Source organism: Callithrix jacchus, chromosome 6 (genome assembly GCF_049354715.1).
Source record: "Callithrix jacchus isolate 240 chromosome 6, calJac240_pri, whole genome shotgun sequence".
NCBI classification, from domain to species: Eukaryota; Metazoa; Chordata; class Mammalia; order Primates; family Cebidae; genus Callithrix; species Callithrix jacchus.
Genome location: NC_133507.1, coordinates 142,876,778 through 142,885,500, shown reverse-complemented (window position 1 = coordinate 142,885,500; position 8,723 = coordinate 142,876,778). Strand labels below are relative to the sequence as shown.

The following is an 8,723-nucleotide window of genomic DNA, read 5'->3' as shown; positions in this document are numbered from 1 at the left end:
GCAAATGATCCTTTCTTCTCACTGAGGGCCTCAGATTTTTCATGTATAAGTTGCACATATTGGAGTTCATGCTGCCTGGTCTCTTCATTTGAACAGTGCAGAGCTCTACGGCCCCCACTAAGAGTATGGCGATTGTCCCTTAAATACTCTGTGACCTTTATTAACTGTGACTTTATTATGGGGCTTGTTCGAAATAAAAAAGAGATGCTGGAGATAAATTCAGAAAACACATTGTTATTGGTGGTTTTTATTAAAACTGAATATAAACAGTGGGATCCAAGTCAGGCATCTTTTTCTAACTAAGACCCTCCCATCTCAGTGCAAGAAGCCATTTTGTGGGGGTTGTGGTGGTGATTAATATGCACTACTCTTGGATGCTTTAAGAGCTTACAGCGTCAGACTTGTTGACATGCACATATTCTCATTGTCAGGGAGAGTTTCAGAAGTCTAGACTGTGCCCTACTCCTCTTTCTATACCCATCATGTAAACACCTCCACATAGTAGGTGTTGAATAAATAATTTTATTAATGAATAAAAGTATGTATACACGCATACAAACATACATACATGCATGAATATTACATACAGGATTAAGGGCTTACAGGACTCGGGAGTGAGAAAAAAATACATTAAAAATACATTCCTGAAACAAAGAATAAAGCAAAACATGGAATGCTTTTGCAAAATGTTGGCAGTTTGGGGAGGGGTGTTTTTATACCACAGTGAAAGAAATTCCTCTTTGATGACAGCTTTATTTTTAAAAAGGGCATAGGTGATTTATAACAGAATGCACCAAATACTGAAGAATGTTTAAATGAATGAGTGAATGAATTAATGCATGAGTGAGTGTGATAGAAACAAAGAGCTTTCTTTGGAATTAGTAACATTATCTCTCCTTCAAATCTATTTTAAATATAAATTAAAATACACAGAAACACAAAATACACACAACAAAATGTCAGTATTACACGTGCGCGCGCACATACACACACACACACACACACACACACACACACACTTACAATGAGAAATGCTTTCTCTTTTACTCCCAGACTGTCTGGTGGGTCTGTAAGTAACCATACCCTTAGGAATGTAGAGAGGATAGTAACTTAAGCTGGTTTGGCAGCTCCTGAGTGGGTGGTGGAGACAAGGAAGCTCTGAATGGGTCCTTTGATGGACCCAAGCATCTCCTATCTTCAAGCACCTCACTCTCATTAGCACTTGCCCTTGGGGCAGCCCTCTGCCAAAGGAAAGCAGACAGGAGTATACCTCCTGCTGGGCATTGCCACATCTCACTAGGGATTGCCGGTCTGGCTTTGTTGCTGATAAGCCACACAGCTTTGCAGCCCTCTTTCCCATTCTCACACTAGGGCCATCCTTTGCCCAGCCTCTGCCTCTTCCTTCCCAGGTTGCTGACCATCCATGTGCGTGGCTGCTTTGGGGGAGCCGTGGCCGTGGAGCTCAGGGCTCCCAACAGCTGGCCTTTCTCCATTGTGAAAGGTAAATGCTCAAACTTTTGCTCCATTCCCAGGGGACTCCCCTATTAAATTGATTTTGTATTCACTACCTGCCAACAGGACCTGTAAGCGAGCCAAGAGGAGCAGCAGATTAAGCATAATTATGAATTCTGAGTGGAAGGGAGTAGTTTGAGATTGTTTTTCATGAAAGACCTATTTTTCTTTCTACTGGAAATTCACATGAGGAAGTACTGAATGCTCCATGGAGTCTTTATGTCATGTTCTTTGCAATTAATGCTCCTTGCTCCTTGTGCTTTCATGGAACAGAGAGAAAACCTCTCAAACTTGAAAGCTGTTCTTGGAATTGGATTTTGGTTTGCTCAGGATTTGTATCTAATTTTCTAGAGAAGTATTTTAACATTTATTAACAAGAACGGGTACTAAGTGTAACCCTCAAGACATTTCCCAGGCTTAGTTGTCAATGAGCAGCTAATCCCTAAGGATTTCTGAACCAGCTCAGCTGAGTAAGGATTCAAAGGCCTCTTGCAGGCTGTTCTTGAGTGCTTAACATGTGGTCATCAGTAACAAGTCAATGGTACCATTTATCCTTTGACTCTTCCCTTCTTCATAAATGGAAAAAAAGAGAATCCCAAGTACTGAGCATAAAAATATGTGTGGTACCTGCATTCTCTATACTGACTCACTACTATAATATTTACAAAGTGCTAACTTTTCCTAATTTGATTTAAAATTATCAACACACTTCCTCATGTGTTTTCCTCATATTGCTGATATATTTTCCCTTTTTGAAATACTTTTACCTGCATATTAGGAAAGCATTGAAGGTTGCTACTGGAATAGTCTGTCCGAATAATCTGTTTATCTGTCGTAAATTACTACCATGTTATTAAAACAGTAAGATCAGAAGTTGCTTGATACCAAGTAAAAATACTGACTTTTAACAAGTCCAATAAACCTTGAAAGGGATTAATAATGATAACAACAATGAAAGCAGCTAGAAGGTACCACGTGCTTACAGTAAGTCAGACACTACACCAAACTTTTGACATTTATCATCTTTTAAAATCCTCACAAAATTATGTGTTAAATACTGTTATTATATTTACAGATAAGGAAACGGGAACTTAGAGAATGTAAATTAGTTTAATGTTATTGGGCAGTTTTTGCCTGGAGGCTAAAATTGGGACACTGACATATGTATATTCCATAGATGCTAAGGATTTTTTTTTAAATGTTTCTTAATTTCTTTCAGAGTAAGCTTTATAGAATACACAAGAAAAATCAGTCTTATTTCTTTCTAATCATCTCTTTATAAAACCCTCCTGTTTCTTATATTCTTAAAAATTATTTAAATATATTCATTGTACCTGGTTTAAAAAGCAACTAATGCATTTGGTTTAAAGAAAATCCACATGTATTACTATACTAAAAGCTACAGAGCCCCCGAATCTCGGTCGAATTAAATTTTCACTTGTTATCTAACTGAGTGCTTGGAAAAAATAAAACCTGCTTTTGTTTATAATGTTAAAGCATCCATATGGTACTCTAATATTTAGTAAGTTTTAAAAGATTCTCTTAACTGTTTACAAAATTATGTTTAACAGTTTGTCTTGTTATGTTTATCAGAATATTTAATGATGAAGCAAATGCAAGAGAAGAATAAAACACATACATTCCATTCTTATGGTATCTATAACTCTTTATAAATTCAATATCCATGGAATCATGGTTGTGTTTTTAGCCATATTAGTTGAACTACTTTTGGGGCAAGATGGATTATGTCGCTTCTTTGGTTGTTATTTGGTTGTTTAAATGACTTACAGTGTGCACACTGGTTGCCAGATGATGTGTGTAAAGCACAATTTTTGCTTCTTTCAAACTTGGTATGCCTAAAGGTTTTTGAAACATTTTCATGTCACAAAGTGCAGTGTGAGGGGCCATAGTATTTACCTAGCCTAATTATTCCCCCTCTACTTCTCACTCTTTGTTTGATCATGGTAGTGGCCATGTAGAATGACCCAAAAAGGAATCAAATAGATAGTTCTCTCGCTTTATATGTGACCTTTCTGAACTTCAAATATGTGAAGGCATTTGCAGTTTTGAAGATAATACGTGACTGAGTTAGATAATAGTTGACTAAGTCCTCCTTCATGTAATAAACCTGTAAAACTAACTGGTCATTGAATAATGACAATGTATAGTTACTAAGGGAAAAAGATGAGAAGTCAGGGAGGTAGCAGGCAACTAAGTGAGTTACACCTTTGCAGTGGCATAAAAATCAAAGAGTAAATACTTGTATTTCTTCAAATTGTAAAGGAAATATATCTGAGTAACCAAAAAATTTTGTTTGACCTATCGTAGGTTTTCTTAAAAGGTATGTTTAAAAATATGGCAACTGGCTGGGGACAGTGGTGCAAACCTGTAATTTCAGAACTTTGGGAGGCTGAAGTGGGTGGATTGCTTGAGCCCAGAAGTTCCAGATCAGCTTAGGCAACATGGCAAAACCCCATTCCCCAAAATACAAAAATTACCCCGGTGTGGCGGTGCACACCTGTAGTCTCAGCTACTTGGAAGGCTGAGGTGGGAGGGTTGCTGGAGCCCAGGAGGTTGAGCCAGCAGGTCTCAGCAGTCAGCTGAGATTGCATTACTGCATTCCAGCCTCGGCTACACAGTGAGACCCTGTCTCAAAAACAAACAAACAAAATATGGCCACTGGAAAAACTTACACGAGGTGTTGTTGGAACTCATATTTCCCTTTGCTTCACAGAATCTGCTTGCTTTGTACTCCCCTTTGTGTAGGTGGAAGAAAATGTCATCTGTTCTTCATACCCCGTACATTCCTTCTCCTCTTCCCCTCACCCTGTGGTCCTTTGATCAAAGATCCAATATGATGAGCATTCTTTAGGTGCCAGGTGCCGGCTGAGAAGTTTTGACATAAAACTCAGAATGTGGAAGCCTGAACCCTTGCCAGGATCCCCAGGGGAAACTAAGACGGGAGCTCTCTGAGAGTCCTTTTTTGACCTGATTTATTCACTGAACGCCGTGTGTGATTCCCAAAGTAGACAATAAATTGATGACATCGATGCTGTAAATAAATCAGATTTGCTGTGAAGATTTTCAATGAATTTCTAGAGCTACTGAATAATGAAAGTTAGTGTCTACTGAGCACTGGTAATACAGGTAAGCACTTCTGATTTTACTTCTCCTTTTATTTTATTAATGACCTAATAATTTAGATACTATCATGACTAGTATTTCTCAGATGAGGTAACAAAGGGATAGTATTAGGTTGGTGCAAAAGTAATTGTGGTTTTTGCCATGGCAAAGACCACAATTACTTTTGCATTAAACTAATGGGATTCAGAGCCAATAGTATAGTATGTGTGTGCATCTCTGTGTGTGTATGAATCAATCTATCTATAGAGACCAAGAGAGATGGAGAGAAGAGAGGAGAGAGAGATTCATTTATTTGTAAGAAATTTGTTCACATGATATGAAAGCCGAGATGTCCTCCAATCTGCCATACGTCACCTGGAGGAGAGCTGATGTTGTAGTTCCAGTCTGAGTTCGAAGGCTGGAGAACCAGGAGAGCCAACAGTGTATATTCCAGTATAAGTTTAGAAGATGGATGTGCCAGCTCAAAAAACAGTCTAGCAGAGAGAGAGGATTCTCTTTACCCTGCCTTTTGTTCTATTCCGGCATCCAATAAGTCAGGTGAGGCTCACCTATGTTGGAGAGTGCAATCTACTTTACTTAGTCTATTGATTTACACGTTAATCTCATCCAAAACCACCCTCACAGACACAACCAGAATAATGTTTTACCAAATATCTGAGTACCCTGTGACCATCAAGCTGACATGTAAAGTTAACCATTACCTTGGGATTAGAAAGCTCAAAAAATATATTGTACTTGGTCTCTCAGCCAATGGGATGAAAATAACAGAAGAACAATATTAAACTAAGTTATGCCAGATTATGGATTGTTCAAAGTTTAACCAAGCAATTGATGAGGGAGATGAGGTAATAGCAAATACGTTGAATTTGTTGTTGTTGTTCTGATAGGGTGTGTGTGGGGAGTCAGGGAGACCTACATAACAAGCAACAGCAAGAATGTTTAGTCTATGTGATAATTAGTATATTGGAGTCACATTGACATATTTCTATTAAGTATGGAAAGACATTTTTATTAACTATAGAAAGATTTTTGAGCCCTGCTTATGGGTTTTCATGCTTTCTTTCAAGGGCTGTAAACAGAGACTCAAGACTACTTGCTTGTTTGTTAAAACACTATCTAGTAATCAGGCTCAGCTGCCAATCCCAAGTAAGGATTACTACCATGTAGCATCAGAAGTAGAAGCCCAGAGACCTTGGCCTCCTGCGTCAACTATGAGTTTGGAGTTGTCAAGGAGCACTCAACATACAAGGCACTAGCTGGAACAATGTTTTACTCATAGAAAAGAGAGGAACAGCAAAATCAGTTGTGTGTTGTATGCCGCTCTCCTACGGCTACTGGGTTCATCCCAGTAGCTGATGCAGAGTGATGGACTGCATACACCCCTCCCATGCTGCAGCACAGACACCCTGTTTTCTTCCTATGGGGGCAGTAGCCAGGTATCATACAATGCATTTGCCAAAGTGATACAAGAAAGTTTACTGTACACCCAGAAGGAAGAAAAGATTTCTCCTAACAAGGAGGAATAATCTGCTGCCAAGTTGTCTCTTGACACCCAGCTTCAATTATAAGGGAGTGTTCTATGTCCAGGGCACTGATTGAGCAATCCTCAAGAGCAGGGACAGGTCATGCAACAAGTCCCCAACAAAGACTGAATGAAGAACTCCTCCCCAGATGGAATATCTCACCCTGTTGCTTCTTCTTCCCAGATTAAGTCCTGTGGCCATGACCTCTATGGGGCATGGTGGTTGCCTGGCAGGGCTCAGGCATCATGCATCCTGCTTTTCTTCATGGAAGGTGTAAAGGACTTATGATGTGAGTTGTCCTCTTCTTCTGGTTACTCAGATGTATTTCCTTCAAGTTAGCAGAAGTAGAGAAAGGGGAGATCTTTTGCTTACTGCTCTAGAATGAGGGAATGTGAAGTCTAAGAATGATCAGCTGGAGGTGGAAAGAGAACTGATCCCTGTTTCTCAGAGAAAGAACTGTCATCAGAGCTTCCTTCTATACAGGCCCAGAATCTTAGTCACAAAAATAAGGCAATAAAACACAGGCAAATCATGTAATTATAAATTATAAATTAAAAAAAATTAAATTATATAATTATACAACAGAAATTAAAACTTAGAAATAAAATTACATACTTAAAGCTGAAAATGAAAAATGAAGTAGCAACATCTAGGAGACAAGAAGAATGTTTAAATGGGATTCCATGCTAATGAGTAAATACTAAAAAGCAAAAAAAAAAAAAAAAAAAGATGAAAGAAACGAATAAACAGAAAGACAGCCATAAAATAGTGCTATGGCCTAAATTGTGTCCCCCATCCCCAAATATGTATGTTGAAACCCTAACCCCTTATGTGATGGTCTTTTTAGATGGGGCCTTTAGGAGGTAAATAGGTTTAGAAAAGGACGTGTGGGAGGGCTTCCTAATGGGATAATTAGTGCCCTTATAAGAAGACACACCTGGCCGGGCATGGTGGCTCATGCCTGTAATCAGCACTTTGGGAGGCCAAGGCAGGTGGATCATCTGAGGTCAGGAGTTTGAAACTAGCTTGGCCAATATGGTGAAACCCCGTCTGTACTAAAAATACAAAAAAATTTTAGCCACGCCTAATGTCACACACCTGTAGACCCAGCTACTTGGGAGACTGAGGCAGGAGAGTCGCTTGAAACCAAGAGGCAGAGGTTGCAGTGAGCCTGGATGGTGCTATTGCATCCAGTGTAGGCAACAGAGCGAGATCCTTGTCTCATAAAAAAGGAGAAAGACAGACCAGAGAGCTTGCTATCTCTGTTTCTCTCTTTCCTCAACATGTGAAGACTTACTGAGAAGGCAGCTGTCTGCAAGCCAGCAAAAGAGCCCTCACTAGAAGCCAACCACACTAGCACTCTGATTTCAGACTTCCAGGTTCTAGAACCACGGGAAATAATTTCCATTGTTTAAGCCATCCAGTCTATGGTATTGGGTTGTAGCAGCCTGAACTAACTAATCCAAACAAGTAGCTTAAAGAAGCAAAATAAAGGTTACAAATCCTTTTTTTTTCAATTAAAAAATATCAACTAGAATATCAAAAAGAATAATAAAGCATGAGGGGCCAGAATGATACTAAATTTAATATAATATAGAATGAGACAACTGGAAAACACAAATGCTTTGAAAACACAGCAATAAAGAGAAGAATGAAAGGGAATAAATAAAGAAAAACTCTTCAAGAAAAATCAATAGTACAAAGATAAAGGTTGAACTCCATAATGAGGCCAGCAGGTCACTGGCTGGCCAGGGCCTCAGAGGTCCAATGTGCTCCTGCTGGAGGGTACTGGGCCTCCCTGAACCTAGAGCAGTTCTTCAGGTGAAGCATTGACTGACAGCAGATCTTTGGACTTAACTCTTCAACTCCTGCTGGTGATTTAGTCCCTGGTGAGATCACACATCTCTCACTCCTCATGGCAGTGTTCTATCAGCTGCAAGGACTCCCAGCTTGTGAGTCCACCTAGACCGCGAAGCTATAGAAAAGCTAACATCCCACAGTCAGGCCGAATTTGGACTCAGTCCTCTACTTTCTATCTGCCCACTCTTTTCCTTTCCTTTATTCATTAAAAAACACTTACTTAGGACCTGAAATGATGTATTGGTGGCCATTCTAGATGTTGGGTGCACAAAAGGAACCTGAAAACTGCACTCTTAGAGTTTACAATTAAGTAGGTAGGTGAAGAGAAAGGCAAAAAGAAAAAAAAGACTCAACTGAAAAAATTCATATTTTCTTTTCTTTTCTTTTTTTATTTTTGAGACAGTCTCACTCTGTCACCCAGGCTAGAATGCAATGGCACAATCTTGGCTCACTGCAACGTCCGCCTCCCAGGTTCAGGCAATTCCCCTGCCTCAGCCTCCTGAGTAACTGGGATTACAGGCGTGTGCCACCACGCCCAGCTAGTTTTTGTATTTTTCATAGAGATGAGGTTTCACCATGTTGGTCAGGCTGACCTCAGACTCCTGACCTTGTGATCCACCTGCCTCAGCCTCCCAAAGTGCTGGGATTACAGGCATGAGCCACCGTGCCTGGCCAAATACATAC

General features: G+C 39.7%; 1 long non-coding RNA gene across 1 annotated transcript; it reads right to left on the bottom strand.

Moving 5' to 3' along the window:
- Window positions 1–4,934: 4,934 nt before the first annotated feature.
- Window positions 4,935–7,542, bottom strand: LOC118154813 (uncharacterized). Its single transcript, XR_008482421.2, has 4 exons — window positions 7,477–7,542; window positions 7,117–7,234; window positions 6,342–6,507; window positions 4,935–5,204 (listed from the first exon to the last, which is right to left on the bottom strand). It is a non-coding gene; the product is annotated as an uncharacterized LOC118154813 (long non-coding RNA).
- Between the last annotated feature and the right edge of the window lie 1,181 nt (window positions 7,543–8,723).